The sequence below is a fragment of the Panthera tigris genome, chromosome B1, assembly GCF_018350195.1.
Source record: "Panthera tigris isolate Pti1 chromosome B1, P.tigris_Pti1_mat1.1, whole genome shotgun sequence".
NCBI lineage: Eukaryota > Metazoa > Chordata > Mammalia > Carnivora > Felidae > Panthera > Panthera tigris.
The window spans coordinates 88,113,425-88,133,773 of NC_056663.1; the positions used below are offsets into that span (position 1 = coordinate 88,113,425).

The 20,349-nt window shown below is 37.2% G+C and overlaps 1 long non-coding RNA gene and 1 pseudogene across 2 annotated transcripts in view; both read left to right on the plus strand.

Annotated features, from left to right (window-relative positions):
• LOC122237668 overlaps window positions 1-774 on the plus strand; it is a 38,614-nt gene extending 37,840 nt beyond the window's left edge. For both annotated transcript variants that reach the window (XR_006216264.1, XR_006216265.1), the window contains one exon: window positions 349-774. This is a non-coding gene — a long non-coding RNA (uncharacterized LOC122237668). The remainder of the gene's footprint in view (window positions 1-348) is intronic.
• An 8,976-nt stretch (window positions 775-9,750) lies between these two features.
• LOC102954869 overlaps window positions 9,751-20,349 on the plus strand; it is a 61,792-nt pseudogene continuing 51,193 nt past the window's right edge.

Here is a 20,349-nt window from a genome sequence, read left to right on the forward strand (position 1 = left end):
ACACCTACTGAAAGTTAGAAAACTTCCATACTAATGTGATAGTAAACTACCTGGGCCTTCTACCACGAATCTGGCTTTATTACCTCTATTTTGTTATAGTCTAGTAGACAAATAATGTAAAGATAAAGCAAGTATTAGCTCAAATTTTAAATTTAATAGGGGTATATCCATTTAAGAGATGAGAAGCTTTGGAAGTTATTCCCTAGAATATCTAAAATCATCTAAGTCTTATACAAGAAAAGTAAAAAGGCAAACTTCATAATTTTCAGGTTAGTTCATTTGGTAAAATAATGTTTAATATATATAATTTGACACATTTAGTACTTCATTTTATTTATCTTGTTCTAGGCATAGCAAAGCAAATGGACAACTGATATAGGAATACATTTGCTCAAGACATTGCAAAAGAGAGCAACACTAAAGAACAAAGACAAAAACTTTGTGATTTTAAAGAAGAACCTTATTTAAAAATTCCTTGCATTTGCAAGTGGAGGTAACTGAAAAACTGTATGAAAAAAATATTTGTTTATGGAATCTGGGGCTTTTGGGATTATGTTTTTATTTTAGTACTGAATGGTTCGTATTTTCGAGTCAGCATTTCCCATTAGACTACAGTTTCCTAAGGCAGAATAATGCTCCATTCATTTCTGTATCCTGAAAGGTTAGCAGACTGATTCATACTCAGTATGGAAACAATGCAAATTTGATAAATGAATGCATAAAATGAACTCCTTTCATCAATTCCATCAATAACCACCAGTCAATATTACTTATGTCCTGTTATTGAAAATGTAATTAAATAATGCATTTTAAACAATATAAATGAACAATTCTTTGTCAAAAATGTATATAGTTGCTGTTTGTCTTACCTAATCTATTCTGAAAATGGGAAAGAATTATTATTAAATGTTTATTTTCATTTATAAACCAAACTACAAGGGAATTGGTCTATTTCTCCTATAATTCCTTGGTATCACTATACACATGCTAATTTTTTTTTAAATGGAAGAAATTTTGCAACGAATTGTTAGTGGTATCATTAATCTATGTGCAGAATACTATCATATAATTAATAGTCTTCTGGGTAAAGAAGAAATATGAGGACTATATAATTAACAATCTTTTTGCAGACTTTACAAAGATAAAATGGCATGCTGCTAAAACGTATTTTAGTTCTATTTTAGTCTTATTTTGTTCACAATATTTATAGAAATACTTGAAAGATAATAGAAATTGTTGCATTCTTAAAAGGAAAAAAATATTAATGTCTTACTGAGACCTAAGCCGTTTCCCAAATTTATGAAATAGAATCTTCAGAGGCCTTGTACAAACATTTATTACCAACTATGATCATAAATTCCAGTCAGTCTTAAGTTGTGTGATTGTGTGTGTGTGTGTGTGTGTGTGTGGTAGTAACTATTTATCTATCTATCCTGTCATATATCTATTCATCTTTTGATAGTCCTGACAGCCATAAATATATACTGTTCTTCATAGAAACTCAAACATGACTGCAGGAACTCTATGCAACTTAATACCCCACATGGGGTATCAAATTATCAATATTTATCCTTAACTTATTACTGTTTCCTTCCACAAGGTTCATAAAGAAAAATACATTTTATTGTTCCAACAAAGCTTGAAGCTTTGGTTAAATGTTAATACATGTAACATTTATAAACCATTATGTATAAACACATGTACCCATACAACACAAGGATATATTTTCACCACTAGACAAAAATAAGAAGTAGTAAAATAAAAGGAATTGCTTAGATCCAGAAATATACTTGTACCCTCCAGTGTGAATTGAAAATCATGTTTTCCAGATCTAGTCTGCCCTGGCTTCTATGTTTGTCTGACAGTTCAGCAAAGTTACAAAATGTGTATCAGTATTGAAATAGGTACATTGGAGTTAAAGTTTAGCAATCTTCCTCTGTAGGACAGTGTTATTTCTAACTATTACAGGATATATATGGAGCACAAAAGGAATATAGATAGGTGTGATTAAATGAAACACAACGCATGATGTCCATCTTGAAGGACAAGCATTAAGCAGCCTTAAATGTTGAAAGACTCCTTTTAAATCACACAATTGTTAAAAAATAAATAAGTAAATCACACAAGTGTCATAATGTGTGTCCTGAAATTGCTGCTAGTCTTTTATTTTCAAAGTTTAATTACCACTGTTCACAACAGTTCTCCCGATACGTTTCCATGAGTGAAGACCATCATCCACACTGTGTCCAACTGTACATATGGTCTGAAATATTCTGCATATTTGCCCCCTCCCCCCCCCCGTTTTTTTTTTTTCTACTTTTAGTGTTGGTTTAGTTTTTCAGTAGAGTTGTACTATGGTATTCTGGTAAAACAGCGCTGACCTGCTGTCTGACTCATACAGCTTGATTGTTTCCAGAAGTGGAGATGTGATTTCATTTCTCCTGTCTTTCTTTCTTTCTTTCTTTCTTTCTTTCTTTCTTTCTTTCTTTCTTTCTTTATAACAACTTTATGGTGAGTTAGTTTGGGATGCATTTGATATTCCTTATAATGAAATTGAAACAAAAAAGAGAGAGAAAGGACATGCTAAGAAATAGGGAAGACAGATATGATGAAGTGTCATTTTCTATCTTCCTTAAAATGTTATTTATTTTCATTGTGTGGTGGTCCTGAGAGCGATTTGAATACTTGGATCAGATTAAAAAAATGCCCTTGTCACAATATTACCTCCAATTTGCAGAGAGGAATGTGATAACTCCATACATTTCATAATTTTGGTTCATGCTATATTAAAATATTTGCAATATCAGTTTTTATTTATTGAAGTTCCCAGCGTAGTGGAACCCTACATTTAGCAATTTCCAATATAAGGGAATCTACCTCAAACAAAAAGAACTATGCAAAAATTGAGCTTTTTGCAAATCTTTAAACATAAATGAGTAATAGACTTCAGATAGACATATGGTTTAAATTTCTTCAGATTAGTCTCTGCTTGTTCAAACATGTAGATCAGGAGTCAAGGATTGGCAATCTTTTTTTCTTAAAGGGCCAGAGAGTAAATATTTCAGGTTTGTCGGCGTTATGATCTTGGTCACAACTACTTATAGATTCCATCGTAATGTGATAGCCACTACTGACAATATGTAAATAAAGAGTTGTGGCTGTGCCCTAATGAAACTTTCCTTATAAAAACAAGTTGCCCGCTGTAGTTTGCAGACCCCTGATGTAGAAACTTGTTCAGTATTATTGGGTACATAGAAATTAATGTGATTATTGACCTTAACAATCTTTAGGAAGATTAAAAAGTTTTAATAGACGGATGAAAGTGTGTGAGGTAAGTTGAGACATGATTCTGATCTGGGCTGAAAATAATAAGGAAGGCAATATTTAAACAATGAAGGTTTGTGTTCATGTATCCTCAAGTAAAGAAATGTTACTCTTGATAAAATCTTCCGATTTTAAGTCTGTGATTTATTAAAGCAATATATTTTATTTACTATATACTTGTTTGATATAGCCTCAGAAGTTAAAAACAAAGGATTAAGAAAACAATCACAAGCTCAAAATGTTCAATTCCCAAATGTTTCTGGCTTTGTACAAATCAGGAGAGGAGAGTACCCTGCTAAATGTTCTTTCTACAATTGTTGAGTGCAAGGTTATATATCTAAATTAGATCAAACATGTTTAGCATAATATTGAATCTCATGTAATTGAGTTGATTTTTGTCTGCATATCCTATCAATGACTGATAGGGTATGTTGAAATTTCCTACTCTGATTTTAGAAATGTCTATTTTTCCTTAGTTTTGTAAATTTTCACTTTACATATATTGAGGTTTGTTACTAGGTGCACACAAATTTAGAATTGTTATATAGTCTTGGTGGACTGTCTCCTTCATCATAATGAAATGTCACTCTTAAAACTTGAGGTTCACAGTGCTTCACACATCTTCATCAATGAAACAACTTCAACATTGACTTTAGAGAATTGTCCCAACACTTCAAATATCATGGGTTTCACATCATAGCCTTCTAGGGATCCAAATTGAATATTAAGTTAAACTTGGTGGTAAATACTATATGCCTCTTACTGTGCTTGTTTTTTTGGTGTATGCTCCTCTTTTCTTTCATCTCATTCTTTAATCTCTGCATCTCTGCTCAATTATTTGAGAGAGATAGAGAGAGAGAGAGAGAGAGAGCGCACAAGCCAGGGAGAGGGCAGAGGTAGAGGGAGAATCTGAAGCAGGCTCCACTCTGAGTGTGGAGCCTCATAGGAGGCTCTATCCCATGACCCTGGGATCATGACCTGAGCCAAAATCAAGAGTTGGATGCTCAAGTGACTGAGCCACCCAGGCATCCTTATGTGTTTAGTTATTAACTTCAGTTATGTTATTGTTCAGTACTGGAATTTTGGTGTGTTTATTTATAGACACTAGTTTTCTCATGAAATTTTCTGTTTTTTTTTTCTTTTAATAACTTGAACATTAAATCACAATTATTTTAAAATCTCCTTTAGACAACTCCAGTATATGGCTTTCGTATGTTTTCTCTTCTCTTTTTCTATACTTTATCTTGATTTTTGTCAGATCTTGCACACTTTTACGCTAGGCTAATTTTGCTCAAATGCCAGACATTACAAATGAAAAATTTGAGACTTAATTTGAAGCTCCATACAACTTATACTTCCTTAGAGAGCTTTTGGTTTAATTTCTGACAGTTTAATTAAAGTAAGAAAAACGAAATCTAATCAGTGATTGAGATCATTCAAAGCTTTGATTCAGTACCTGTGAGGAATTTTATTTCCTGTAAACCCCTACTGCCAGGGCATAGTCTCTGGGGTTCTCAGATTTCAGAGGGAGGGTTGGTCTGAAACCAATTTCTTTGCTATAGCTGGAGAGGAACCTAGAGACTCATATATTTATTGAACTCTGTCATATGTTACCCAAAGACATCCGAACATCATTTTGCATTGTAGCCATTTTGTATCCTGGCTAACACTTGTTAATGTAAGTCTTTTAAAATTTTCTTAGTTTGGGTGAAGTGTATCTTGTGTTTTAACTTTGGATTTCCCTTGGTAGTTAGTGACATAGTACATCTTCTCATGCATTTATTGACCATTAATATACTTCTTTGATGAAGCATCTGTTGGTATCTTTGTTGGTAGCATTGTTGGCTTCATACTGAGGTGGGAGTGTTCTTTATATTATCTGAATACATGTCTTTTGTCAGGAATATATATTGCAAGTATTATGTCACATTTTGTGTCTTGATTTTGTTTTGTTTTTTTTGTTGTTGTTTTTTTTTTGTTTGTTTGTTTTAGTTTTCTTAACAGTGACTTTAATGAGATAACACTTTGAGTTGTGAGAAAATTCTGTCCATTTTCCAAAGGCTCATGGTTTTGGTGTCCTATTTTGGAAATCTTTCCCTACTCCAAAGTGCTAAACATTTTCTATCATATTTTCTTCTAAAAGCTTTATTTTATTAGCTTTTACCTTTAGATCTGTGATCTGTTTTATTTTGATTGAGGTGTTCTGTGTGAGATGTTCACTTTTTTTCTCATGTAGATATAATCGTTGCCCCACCACATTATGTTGGAAGACTTTTCTTTCCTCCATTGAATTGCATAGAACTTTTATTTAAAAGCAACTGATGGGGCGCCTGGGTGGCTCAGTCAGTTAAGTGTCCGACTTCAGCTCAGGTCATGATCTCGCAGTCTGTGAGTTCAAGCCCCGCATCAGGCTCTGACAGCACAGAGCCTGGAGCCTGGTTCAGATTCTGTGTCTGTCTCTCTCTCTGACCCTCCCCCATTCATATTTTGTCTCTCTCTGTCTCAAAAATGAATAAACGTTAAAAAAATTAAAAAAATAAAAAATAAAAAAATAAAAGCAACTGATGATATATATGTAGGTCTATTTTCTGACTATTCTATGCCATTGATGTATATGTTTATCCTTTGATTATCAGCACTCTTTTGATTACTATAGCTTTCTAAAACCTTGAAACCAGATGGTATAAATTCTCCCAATTTGTTCTTGTTTTTGAAATTACTTTTGTTGTTGTAAGTTAGTTTCATTCTTATATAAATGTTCAATCCTGCTTCCTTCCCTCTGCCACAAGTGTTGATCCTGAGTCTTCCTTCATAAGCTCAGATTCAGAATCTCTTTCCCAGTCATCTGGACCTGCAACACTTCTATTTTATATATGGTAAATTTGAATTTCTTTGAAAATAAGTGGAGATTAATGCCACAACATAGCACATGGCAGAGACATTTTTATACCCATGCGTTTTTAACTAAGAGACTCCCAGGCTATTAAGCATTTGTTTTTCTGTCCAAACCCTTAATCCAGATAATCATTCTCTCTTTCCAGAATATTTTAATAGCCTCCTGACTGGTATTCTTTATCACTCCTGCTCCATCTAATCTATTCTACATTGTAGTCTATAATGCTGTCAGATGTTTATTATGTTTACAGAAGTCATATCATTTTGCACTCATACCAAATGCCCTAAGTGGCTCATTGCACAAAGAAAAAGAAATTCCAAACCCTTTGGTTGTTAGAAAAGCATTGCATGATCTTTCTCCTTCCTACATCTCCAGTCTCACATCCGTCTGCTTTCTTCCTTCCTTCTTGTGCTCCAGCTTTTATGACTTTCTTTTAGTTTCTGGAATTTAATAACCCCCCATAGAAGGCTGTTGCATATGGTGTTGTTGTTTTTTTTTTTTTTTTTTTTCTCACAACTAGTTCCTCCTTATCCTTCAAATTTCAGTTTAAGTATTCTTTTTTGAGCAAAATATAAGTGTAAATGCTATGTTATTCTCAATCACAGAGCTTGCATGTTTCACAATTCATATTTCTAAAAGTATTTGACTATTTATTTTGACTTTCTCTTGTACAAGGAAAGATGGTGTCTGCCTTGTTCCATTGAATCTGCAGTGGTTTACAGAGCATCTTAACGGTAGCAGTATTAACCTGTGTTGAATTAAAGGAAAACTTGGTGTCTGCTAGAATCCCTCTGCTTCTCCCAGTCTCTCCTAAGAACCATTTTTCTAACCTTATTTATTTTTCTCAAGCTTCTTCGTATTTTGTCAATGAAATAGGTTATGGCACTTTTGATCACTTCTTAGAATTATCCTCTTTTCTTCTTTGAGTCCATACTTTTTAATTCCGCTGCTTATCCTATAACTTTAACTTCGTGATTCTTCTCACTTTTTTGTTTCATGGTCCTTTAAATGTGAGTATTTCCTAACATTTTATTCTTTAGGAAAATACATGGACTTTAACTATTGCAGATGTCCGGTCTTCTCAGATGGAGTGTCTTCGACTCTGTGGGCGACTATGACAAAATACCACAGATTGGGTGGCTTACACGACAGACATTTATTTGTCACAGTTGTAGAGGCCAGGAAGTCCCATGTTGTGGGTGCCAGCTGATTTGGCTCTTGGTGAGGGCCTTCTTCCTGGCTTGCAGATGGCTGCCTTTTTGCTATATCCTAACCTGGCAAAGAGAGGAAGCCTTGGAGTCTCTATTATAAAGGCAATAATCCCATCATGGGGACTCCATTCTTATGACCTCATCAAACCTAATTAATTCCCCAAGACCCCATTTCTGATGCCATCTCATTGGGGTTATGCTTCAACATATGAATTTGGGGGTGAGGGGAAACAGAAACATTTATCTCAGAATACCCAGTTTCAAGGTTTTATTTCCACCTTCCATCCGGATAGCTCTACCAGGACCTGATGGACAATTAAAACTCAATGCGGTGTAAAACAAATATTGTATTTTTTTTTTATATTTTCATTTTTAACTTACACAGATTTCTGCACATATTTACCTGATAATCTTCTTATACAACCTTTTACAACACGAAGAACATTTTGTAAGGAAATATTTTGTACTGAGCATCTTAACAAGCCAATCTTCCTACTAAATAGAGAGTTCACACAAATTAACTAAAACACACATGATGTTTCCATATATAAAATGTTATTTATTAAGTGAATCAAAAATTGAAGAAGGCAGTCTTAAGAAAATGTCCTTTTAATTAGAAATTGTGAAAAGTAAATTTGGTCATTGATTGAATATTTGTTATATGGTGATTACTGTGCCATGGATAAAATATTAAGCAAGGTCAATAATATAATATCTCTGTCCTCATGTATAATACATTTTAGTGCAAAAGAGAGTATTTAAAAAAATTAAATACTTGCAGAATTTTAGACTAACAAACTATTAAATACAAGCTGTGGGGATAGCGTAAAAGTGAGAGAATAAGCTATGGTCCAGATGATCTGGGGAGGCATCCTGATAAAATGATATTTAAATTCAAAGGTGAAATATGAGAAGTTATTTAGGTAAATGGGGTAAGTGTCTCACACCAACTGAGAAAGCAAAAGATATATGTATATATATCGTCACAAAAGATATATATCATCCAGTCTTGTCTGTAATTATAGAGAAAGAAAAAAAAAACCCTAACAATCCAATAATGGATGAATGATTAAGTAAATTATGGTACAAACAGCTGATGAGATATTATGAAGACGTTAAAATAATTGGGAAATTTGTACTGATCCCATGAATATCTATTGTCAAAAATGATTCAAATTGTATATGCAAATATAATTATATAATATACAAGTACATACTTGTGTATATGTGAAACACACAAGCACATTAAAAACCAACCAAGAGCAACAACAACAACAACAACAAAAACCCACCTCATATCTTTGGATAATTTAATATTTATGAAGATGCCATTTTAATGATTTGTCCTCAGTTTCTCTATACCATTGGCCTTCTACACTACTGCTGTGCAGTGTTTTCTTGCTGCCCACTAAATCCATATTTTCCCCTTCTGTCTTAGGTCACATTTCCTTAACTCCGTTGTGGATTGGTGCAGGTATATGACTGAGTTATAGGCATTGCACTATGAATGGAAAGAAGGGTCCCCTTTCCAAGTCTCCCCTATATAAGCCTTCCACATGTTCCTCCTACAAACAGGTGCCAATATGGGATTGAACGTGCAAGAGATTTATTGGGGGAAATGGGGAGGGAGACGTATGTGTGCAGGAAAAGCTTTCCAGGTCTCAGCCATGTTGCGGAGAGAAAAGGGAATGAAATTACACCAGAAACATCTTTAGCTGCAGTGCAGTTCTGGGAAAGTTTCTGCAAGGCCAGGGAGAATCCTTAAGTTAAAAGTGCCTGTTAGAGGATTCCTGCACCTCCCCAGAATGTGTCTGCTTTGCTCTCCCTGATGCACTCCATCATTTGTTGGGGCCAACCTGTAGGAAGTGTGTCTTTGTCAAATGGTGGAAGACCCAGAGGGATCGTATCTGTGACCTGAAGTCACCTACACTCCTTGCACTGGGAGGTGCATTTATGGAGAGGTGAATTTCCTTGGCTGCCACATTCTACTCCTTTCACCACACAGATCAACTTTTCCATACAGGTTTGATGAGAAGCTCTTCCTGCTTCTGTGGGAGAAACTCAGAAGACTGAGGTTAGTGTGACAAACTAGAACCCCTGAGCTGCAGTTGTCTCAAGGTGATAAATAGAACTCATCCCCTCCATGTTTCATATATCCATTCTAAATTCCCTTTACTCCCAACTCTTACCTTGGCAGTTCTTGGTGGCTTAGCTGCTAGTGTGATTCCAACCTTCATTCCTGAGAAGTCTGAAATCTTGGCAGCCAAACATTTCTCAAAAACGAATGTGGCACCTGTCCATTCATAGTTACAGTAGGGTATGACATGGACACGGAAACGGATCACATCAGTTACAAAGTTTCTAATTGGAGTCAATTACTGCTGCCAGCATGGTGATGCCTTCCTTGCCTGTTGGTCTCTTGATGTAAGGAGCCTAAAATGCTCTGTAGCATGTACTTAAATAGAATCCTATTGTTTCCCCTGACGAAAGTGCACTCCCTCTGTAGACCAAATCCTGTAACCCTGCTGAATCTAGAGTTGAGAAACCAGAAGCCCAGAACCATCCCCTTACTCCACCGTGAGTCTTTGGGAATCGTGGTTGTATTCATTAGAGCTCTCAGAGAAACAGAACCATACAGAGAGACTTATTTCAAGGAATTGACTCATGCGAATGTGGAGGCTGGGTGAGTATAAAATCTGAGGGGGTAGGCAGGTCGGCTGGAGGCCCAGAGAAGAGTTGCTGTTTCGGTACAAAGGCAGTATGCTGCAGAATTCTCTCTTGCTTGGAAGAGGTTGATCTTTTTTCTTGAGGGTTTCGACTGATTTGGTGAAGTTCACTCACATTATGGAATGTAATCTATTTTACTCAGGGTCTGTGGATTTTAATTTAATCTCATCTAAAAAAGCACCTCTACAGACACACCCACAATAATGTTTGACAAAATATCTGGGCACCACAGTCCAGCTAAGGTGACACATAAAATTAATCACCAAGGATGGCAATTGGGCTACTCCTGTTTCCACGTTCTTGGACCCATATATTCTTCCTATTGGGGATATAATTCCACGTCAAGGTCTCTAAGTTAATGCATATGCTACATCTTGAAGGTGGGAGGATTTTGTTTTCAGAGTGTTGCCTTTGAACTTGTGTTTCAGCTGTGCTTTTAGAAGGCTATTCTAGCAGTCGGTCAGGCCACCTTCCTTGAGATAATGTAGTACGTGATACAACCCATGAGTCATATGGCCATGGGCTCACTACCACATTTCTTGTGTCATGAAGAGAAGCTTCTGGTAGTATGCTATGGTGTATGGAATTCCATGCATTTCACAAGTCTCTGGATCGTGGCCCTGGCTGAGCATCTGTAGGAAGAAGAGACAAATTGATACCCAGAGTAGGTATTGGTCCTTATCAGGAATAATCACTAACTTTCCTAAGGTGAATGTGGCTCAGTGTAGTCAGCCTTCTATTATGTGGGTGGATTCCATAAGGATTAATGTTATGTTGGATAATCAGCATTGGTCTCTGTTGCTGACATATTAAACTTTAAGAGATAATAGTGGACAGACATTGGAAAGTGGGAGATCAAGCTGTTGGACCCATGTAGATCCTTGGTCTCCATGGTCATGCCATTCATATGTCCACCATACTAGTTCTAGGGTGGCCAATGATGAAGGCTGGCTTAAGTATGCTGGTCCAGTTATTTGATTCATTTAATTATGCAGTGCCTATTCCATGGTGGATTTATTCTGGAAGCCATAATCACGTGATATAAAATTTCCACTTTTTTCATGCCTATTCCACATATAAATTCACATGTCTCTACTCCAGCCCCATTTGTCTTTGCTCTTTCTGTTCTTTTTCTTTTAAGCCTCAACCAGATGCCTAGGTCGTTTGTCACAGACTGATCAGTAATCTCACCTTGGGTCATTTTTTCCTCCCTATTAAATGGATGACCAAGTGTACCAATAATAGATCAACCCATTAGATATATTGCCTCTACCCACTCTTTTTCAAAGTAGTCCTTAAATGTGGCGAGAATTAACCACTATCCATTGTTCATTTGCTTCCACACATTGAGCCAAGCCATCAGTAAATCCAGATCTGACTTTTCTTTTGTTCTCTTTCAATGTATTGTATAAATTCTTCATTCTCATGTAGTCATAAGTGTGAGATAAGAGGAGGTGTTATCCCAACTGCTGTGAATTACATGGAGTCTGGGCTACCTGCTTATGCAACTTGTTCTCTTTCCCTGCTCAGGATTGATGTCAAACATATCACACACTGGACTTCATCTGGCATTATGGCTTGGCCTGTCCAACAGACCCCAACCTGCATCAGGCTGTTCCAGGTTCATGAGAATGTGGTGCTCCATGGCCCAAGAATTCTCACTCTTAGTGACATGCCAGAGGCTCTTTAATAAAAGGCATATACTTCTCTGCTTTAGATGGCATGGTCTTGCTCCTGAATCCCAATGTCCACACTACAATCCTTCCACTAGGGTCTGCCATTAGATCCATCTTCCAACTTTTCCCATCTCCAATAGCATACAGTCTACCTTATTATATGGGCCAAATGACAGGGTAACTTGCATTGCAGTCTGGCCCTGTTGCAGAACTCTTTCCTGCTCCAGGCCTGATCCAAAGTTAGCTTTCCATGACACAAGGATTATGAAACAAAGCAATGGTCCTAGGTGTAGAATATGTTTGCTTTCCAAAACCCCAAATGACCCACCAGACACTATGCTTCCTTATTTATAGTAGAGGATGCAGGAAGCAATTATTTATTTTTTATTTTGAGGAAAGATCTTGGTATATCCTGATTTTAAGAATTCTAAAATCTTCATAGAAAAGAAGTTTCCTTGATAAATGTAGGGTTTATCTACTACCTCTGGAGAGCATGTATATTACCAATGCCTCCACAATTCTAGTCACCTTTTGCTTCTTCTGCCTAACCAGCATCAAGTCCTAAATGTTATGAATCAGCATAGTGTTCTTAAGGACATCTAATTGGTCTAATTTCTTTGTAGTATATTATAGCACAGGGAAAGATCATGAATTTAGTCCTGAGAAGAAATTTTAAATTGAGTATTATTGCCCTTTCCAGTGAATGCAAACTTTTTATGATCTTCTAAACTGATTGGATTTGAAAAAATCTACTTACTTGATTATCGGCTCAAGAGCATATAGCCAAGGTCTTATTAATCTACTCTAGCAATGATACATACAAGTAGTTGTTGTGATTGGATTTGGTTAAGCCTGCGATAGTCTACATATATTTTTCAGAATCTACCTGGTTTCTGCAGGGATCAGATTAGTGAATTAAACAGAGATGATAATGACCACTACCGCTGCATCCCTTATTACTTTAATCATCATCATCATCATCATCATCATTTCCATTATCCCCCATCCCTTGATAAAAGGCTCTTTTGATTTAAAATTTTGGCTGTCAAGGGGCACCTGAGTGGCTCAGTCGGTTAAGCATCCAGCCTCTGCTCAGATTATGATTTCGCAGTCTGTGAGTTTGAGCCCCGTGTTGGGCTCTGTGCTGACAGCTCGGAGCTTGGAGCCCGCTTCGGATTCTGTGTCTCCCTCTCCCTCTGCCCCTCCCCCACTCGTGCTCTGTCTCTCTCTCTCTCTTTCTCAAAATAAATAAACATTAATATATTAAAAAATAAAGTTTTGGGTATCAGGAAAGAGGTGACAGAGATTTCCAGTTGGTCTTGCCTACTATAAAATCTCTTACTCCATAGGCCAGACCAATGTGGGGATTATTTTCAACTGCTAACCATATCAACTCCAATTATGTACTTGGGATCTGGTGAAATTACCACTAGATGGGGTCTATGGGGTCAGCAGTCTCATTTTAAAGTAAACTTTATCCTTGGCTCCATTTATTACCTAGCACCTGTAATCACCTACTGTAAAGAGAGCTTGATAGCAATTTAGGTAACTGTGTATATCAGTGTCAACTCAGACCCTGTGCTCACTGATCCTGGAAATGTTTGGGTATGTAGGTCCTCCTGGGGAAGGACTGTGGTAATCATTATAGTGTGCACTTGCCAGAGTATGGCAGAATCCTTCCCTCTTGACACCTGGCCACTTCTTTAGTTAGTAAGTTCTGGATATGAAAATTGGTTCAAGGTTGAGAATCGAGCAAGTCCTGATGCCTTCCTGTTGGGACAACTGCCTTCATTCTCCTGTTTCTTCATTCTTCCCCTTTTTCTGGTTGTGAAAGTCAAACAACATCCTTACTGACTACCAGCCTATTTGCCCCTTGGGATATTATTGTTGATGAGCTATCTCCAAACATCCTGCTGGGCAATCCTTTTCTGCTGTTCCTCCAGCCTTGAAAGTATATAATAATTTGCCTCTTGATTTCTAACAATTAAGCTCTACCATCTGAGCTCTGTTTACTTCATGGAACAACATCATCAGGGATATTAAAGGGCCGGCTCTGTGACTGCAGACAAGGGCTGATATTGATCTTTTCCTGTGGCGCTGGCTCCCCTGTCACCAGACGTTCCTGATGGCCTTGGAAAATGGTATGTCCTGGGGACCTCACATAAAACCTGACCTGGTGATTCTCTTGGCCTCACATAATATATCCATTCCAGCATGCCACTTTACTTGGTCTCCTTATTCCCTTCTCTACTGTCAGTCTAGACAGCTTTAGCATGTCCTCTTTGCTCAGCATTGGTCACAGCCCCCTTTTAGGCCTATCTGAATCACTGGAGGAGTAAGTAATGTGTGCCATTCCATGGGGTCCTTGCTAGGGTGATAATTCACTATATCTTTCAGAATGTGCCCCAATTTTGAAATATTACTAATATTTCAAGTCAATAAAATATTGCCCATCCAGTGATATATACTACTCCGCTTGATCAACTTCCCTTAAAATCCTAAAGACGGTCCTTGGCTCATGTTACTGGTATGCCAATAATTGTTATGTTTCCTCCAATGTATAATTCCTTTCCTCCCTTCTTGACCCGGCATTTTCCCAGCCCAATAGTCCTGTGATTTAACCCCTGTGATTGACTTAGTAGCTGGGAGAGTTGTTGAAGGGAGTTCCTGAGAGAAGCTCCTGAGTCCTCATAGGAGAAGAACCTCTTTAGCGTCTTCAGGCAAGGAGCTCGCTCTTACTACGGAAAAGTACACAAACTGTGAACTCGGAGGATTTAGAACAAAAATATCTGCAGAGACACCACCTTCGGAGGAGTCCATTCAGGAACCCTCAGCTTATGTTCCAGCGTTCCAATGAAAGCCGTGATTTTAGAATGGCACACCCACCGTAGCTGGGCATGTAAGCATGTCCGGAACTGTGAAACTCCAATTGTGCAGTCTTCTGTTGGATGCTTAGCTCTGTTTGTTCTTTCATTGCAGAGTAAGAGGCTGTCTGAAAGCTATCTCAGAGCCCTGTGGCTCTCACACTGTAACTTTAAGGCCTGAATGTCACATTATCCTTCCGCAAGGCAATAATCCAACTTTTCAGTAATCAGCTTCCATGCCTTCTGAGCATTGTTGCTCTAATATTTTTCAAATGCCTGAATTATTAAATCTGTAAAAGAATTTCCTTCCACAGGGATATTTTCCTAGGTCACCTCTGTGAAATCATTAGTGATTCAAGTGTACCATGTGCAAGCAACTATCTGTGCCCCTGTTCTTCAGAATAGCAACCTCCTTGCCTGACAGTGAGTGACTTAGTCCCAGACCCCATTTTACTGCCTGCTTTCTGGCACTGCTTCCATTTGTTTGGGTCCTCTCAGAAAAATATATTAGGTTTAGACATGCAAGTCATTTACTGAAGAAAATCATCTGAGGGGAAATGGAAAGCCAGAAAAGCGTGGGAGGGGGCTCAGTCCTTGATATAGGTCTGATCCCCATGGAGGAGAGAGGGAAGGAAGGAACTTTGTGTAGGGAAAGTCTTAGACTACCGTGCAATTCTTAGAGATTTTCAGCAAGACAGATAGCCAAATCTGCACATCAGAGAAGTGTGAGTCTCCCAGATCAGGCCTGCCTTAGTATTTCTGCCATGCCCAGTCATGGACGGTGGGAAGTGTGACTTCTGCACAAATGCAGTGTTCGATTTCAGAGTACAACAGCTGCAACCATCAGTCAGTTTTGCTCCCTGCATTCAGAGATTTGGGAAGAGCATTGTCTTGATTGCTAAAGTCCAGAATGCTTTTCTCCCCTTTGGAGTGCAGATGACCCTCTGGGAAGCCATGTGTTGAAAATGGCAGAAACTCTGTCAGCTTGAGTTCCTGAGTGGAGGATGACACTCTCAATTACCATTATGTGAGAAAGAAACTTCTATTGCATTTAAGCAATATACATTTTGTAGTCTGTTTATAATAGAAGTTAACTCATTGGTATTTGCATTTACCTTTTGTCTGTGTGCTTTTGCTAACATTTAACAAGCTCTGACCCATATTTTCACAGATCCCACTGTTGCCCACTTGCTAATCTCTATGTTTTTTTGTTTGTTTGTTTGTTTGTTTTGTTTTGTTATATTCTGATCCTATAAGCACTGACGTGTCTTTACCCAGGAATTGTCTCTTTCCCCAAGAGGAATCAAATCTTTGAGATGGAAATTATTTAAAATTCCAAGTGCTAATTCTAATTCTTCCCAGTGCTTTGGTCTCTTATCCTGATTATTTATTAGGTTTCTTTTTTTCCTAGTCTACTTCAGCATCTGCTATTCGTGTATTTCTGAATCCTGTGTATTTGCCTGGTACTTGAAGCATTTTGAATATTCTGATTAATTGAAACTGTCCGTATATTCCCTGAGTTTTGCATGTTGGCTAATATAACTTTTTCTTGCCTAAATTAGGGGTTAATGTCCTCCTATGGTTCCTGGCTTTATGCCTTCTTTGAAATACTATGTTAGTTTCATATCTGGAAATTTTCAATCTTCTGTTTCTCTCTGTTCTCTTATTTTACGACCCCTTGGTTTGGGGCTATCTTCCATAAACTTGGTCCACGGTTTAAAGAGGGAAAGCGGGTGCCTAGATTGTTTTCTGACCTGGTTCAGATTTCCAGCTGTTTACAAGTCTGTCATTACATAGGGCTCTACTTTAACACAGCCATTTTTCTCTCTGTAGTATTCTCTGATATCTTTCTTCCACTCCCAGGCTATCTGTCCTTTTACAAATGATACAAAGCAGAAAATTTACATAGTTCCCAGTGATATCTTTAATTCCTGAGTTATTTTATGCCTATTTTGTTTAATTGGCCTTATATAGCCTCTTTAAATATTTTTGCTATATGTCGCTAATTGGCTATTTTTATAACATTAAACTTTTTGGAAGTTAACATCTTTGCAACTAGTATAAAACTTTGAAGACAGAAACTAAACATATATGTATATATACATATATATATATGTATATATACATATATATATACACACACACATATATATATTTAATCTTTAATTCTGTACAGTGTGAAAATATTTAATGTTCTAATGGGAATTTCTCAAAACTCCCAATTTGAAAGCATGAATTATTCAGATTGATTGTCGAAATATCCCCGGATTTCTCACTTTTATTTTAATTTAATACAGTGTGGAGCTAATTAGTATAAAAATATTGCTTTTTAATGTAGCACAGCTATTCTAATCAAATAATCAAAGAGGGGCACTTTTTGTTAGTCTTTCAAACCACTGTCGTCCTTATTCACCCTCTTTAGAGTTGGTAGGAATGATTAAATGACAATTCTTAAACAGTCTGCAGAATTCAAAATGGTATTTGCTCACTCTGACTTCTAAAACCCTAGATTGTTGACAGGTGTAGGGAACATCCTATACTTTCTACTCTTACCTTGTAAAGTCCTAGCCATACGTACTAACTAACCCAAGCTCTAACTCTTAGAGTTAAAAAAAAAAGGAAAAGAAGAAATCAATATTTGTTTATTTTGGCACACTATATGTATTGACTTCTTTGCAACTCTTCAGTGGAGTTGCAAAATATTGTAATACAATGTGTAGCATAAAGAGTACAGTACTGGGGGAGCAGGGCACCTGGGTAGTTCAGTGAGTTAACTATGCATTTCTTGGGTTTGGGCTCAGGTTATGGTCTCACGGCTTTGTGGGTTTGACCCCCACACCGGGTTCTGTGCTAGAAGCATGGAACCTGGTTGGGATTCTCTCTCTCTCTCCCACTGTCTCTGCCCCTCTCTCACTCATGCTGTCTCTGTCTCTCTCAAAATCAATAAATAAATTAAAAAAAAAAAGAATACAGCACTAGGGTTAGCTGTTCTCCAAACTGAGTCTTGATGTCTTTGTAAGTGAATAGTAAAAGTTACAATGAGACTAGCTTTGGAGATGGGACCAGATATAATATGTAAACACTCAGCATTGGACAGAAACATTGGTAAAGCTACCATACTAAATAAATGGTAGTTGTTATGAGGAGGAATAAGAGGAAGAAAAGAAGGACACAGGCAAAAAGAAAAAAAAAAGGGAGAGGGAAGAGAAGAAAGGGGATGGGAGAAAGGCATAAAAATCCTCCCCATATACCTGGTTATACACTGTTCTGTAATCCTTACAGAGATTATTATGAACACTGTAATGAATTATTTTGAATTCATTCTGAAAGAATTTTTTTTAAGAACTGTTAAACATTATTAAGCATCTGACTTCAGCTTAGGTCATGATGTTGTAGATTTTGAGTGTGAGCCCCATGTCGGGCTCTGTGCTGACAGCTCAGAGCCTGGAGCCTGCTTAGGATTCTGTCTCCCTCTCTCTTTGCCCATGCCCCATTCATGCTCTGTCTCTCTCTCTTTCAAAAAAAATAAACATTACAAAAAAAAAACCTGTTAAACATTAGAAAGCTGATATCAATTTCAATTAATGGAAACTGTATGTATGTATATATTTATTTATTTATTCTGAAGTTAGCTTACATACAGTGTAGTCTTGACTTCAAGAGTAGATTCCCATGATTCATCATTTACATACAACACCCAGTGCTCATCCCAACAAGTGCCCTCCTCACTGCCCATCCCCCATTTTCCCCACCTCCCAACCCACTGCCCCCATTAGCCCTCAGTTTGTTCTCTGCATATAAGAGTCCCTTATGGTTTGCCAATTTCCCTGTTTTTATTTTATTTTTCCTTCCCTTCCCCTATGGTCATCTGTTGAGTTTTTCAAATTCTACATATGAGTGAAACCATATGATGCCCATCTTTCTCTGATTGACTTATTTGGCTTAGCATAATACCCTCCTGTTCCATTCATGTTGTTGCAAATGAAAGATTTTATTCTTTTTGATCGCTGAGTAATATTTTAGTGTGTGTGTGTGTGTGTCTGTGTACATATATATGTGTGCACATACATATATATACCACGTCTTTATCCATTCATCAGTTGATGGACATTTGGGCTTTTTCTATAATTTGGCTATTGCTGATAGTGCTGCTAAAAACATTGGAGTGCATGTGTCCCTTTAAAATTTATTTTAATCTTTATTTATTTCTGAGAGAGAGAGATAGAATACAAGTGGGAGAGACACAGAGAGAGAGGGAGACACAGAATCCGCAGCAGGCTCCAGGCTCTGAGCTGTCAGCACAGAGCCTGATGCAGGTCTCAAACTTGTGAACCTTGAGATCATGACCAAGGCCAAAGTTGGTCTCTCAGCCGACTGAGCCACCCAGACACCCCTACATGTGTCCCATTAAGTCAGCACTCCTGTATCCCTTGGATAAATTCCTAGTAGTGCAATTGCTGCGTCATAGGGTAATTCCACTTTTAATTTTTTGAGGAACCTCCATACTGTTTTCCAGAGTGGCTGCACCAGTTTGCATTCCCACCAACAGTGCAAAAAGGTTTCCCTTTCTCCACATCCTCACCAACATCTGTTGTTTCTGGAGTTGCTAATTTAGCCACTCTGACCAGTGTGAGGTGGTATCTCAATGTGATTTTAATTTGTATTCCCTTAATGATCAGCAATGTTGAACATCTTTTCATGTGTCTGTTAGCCATCCAAATGTCTTCTTTGGAAAGGAATAATCACCGGATTATTTGTTTTTCAGGTTTTGAGTTTTGTAAGTTCTTTAGAGATTTTTGATACTAACCCTTTATCTGATATGTCATTTGCAAATATCTTCTCCCATGCCATCAGTTGCTTTTTAATTTTGTTGATTGTTTCCTTTGCAGTGCAGAAGCTTCTTATCTTGATGAGGTCCCAACAGTTCATTTTTGCTTTTATTTCCCTTGCCTTCATGGACATGTCAAGTAAGAAGTTGCTGCAGCTGAGGTCAAAGAGATTGCTACCTGTTTTCTCTTCTAGGATTTTGATGGTTTCGTGTCTCACATTGAGATATTGCATCCATTTGAAATTTATTTTTGTGTGTGGTGTAAGAAGGTGGTCCAGGTTCATAGTTCTGCATGTTACTGTCCATTTCTCCCAGCACCATTTTCTGTCTTTTGCCCACTGGATACTCTTTCCTGCTTTGTCAAAGATTAGTTGGTCATATATTGTGGGTCCAATTCTGGGTTCTCTATTCTATTCCATTGGTATATGTGTCTGTTTTGGTGCCAATACCATACTGTCTTGATGATTACAGCTTTGTAGTACAAGTTAAAGTCCAGGATTGTAATGTCTCCAGCTTTGGTTTTCTTTTTCAAGATTACTTTGGCTATACGAAGTCTTTTCTGGTTCCATACAAATTTTAAGATAGTTTGTTCTAGCTCTGTGAAGAATGTTGGTGCTATTTTGATTGGAACTGCATTGAATGTGTAGATTGCTTTGGGTAGTACCAACATTTTAAGAATATGTGTTCTTCTAACCTATGAGTATGGAATGTTTTTCCATTTATTTGAGGCTTCTTCAATTTCTTTCATAAGCTTTCTATAGTTTTAAGCATTCATATCTTGTTACTTCTTTAGTTAGGTTTATTTCCTAAATATTTCATGGTT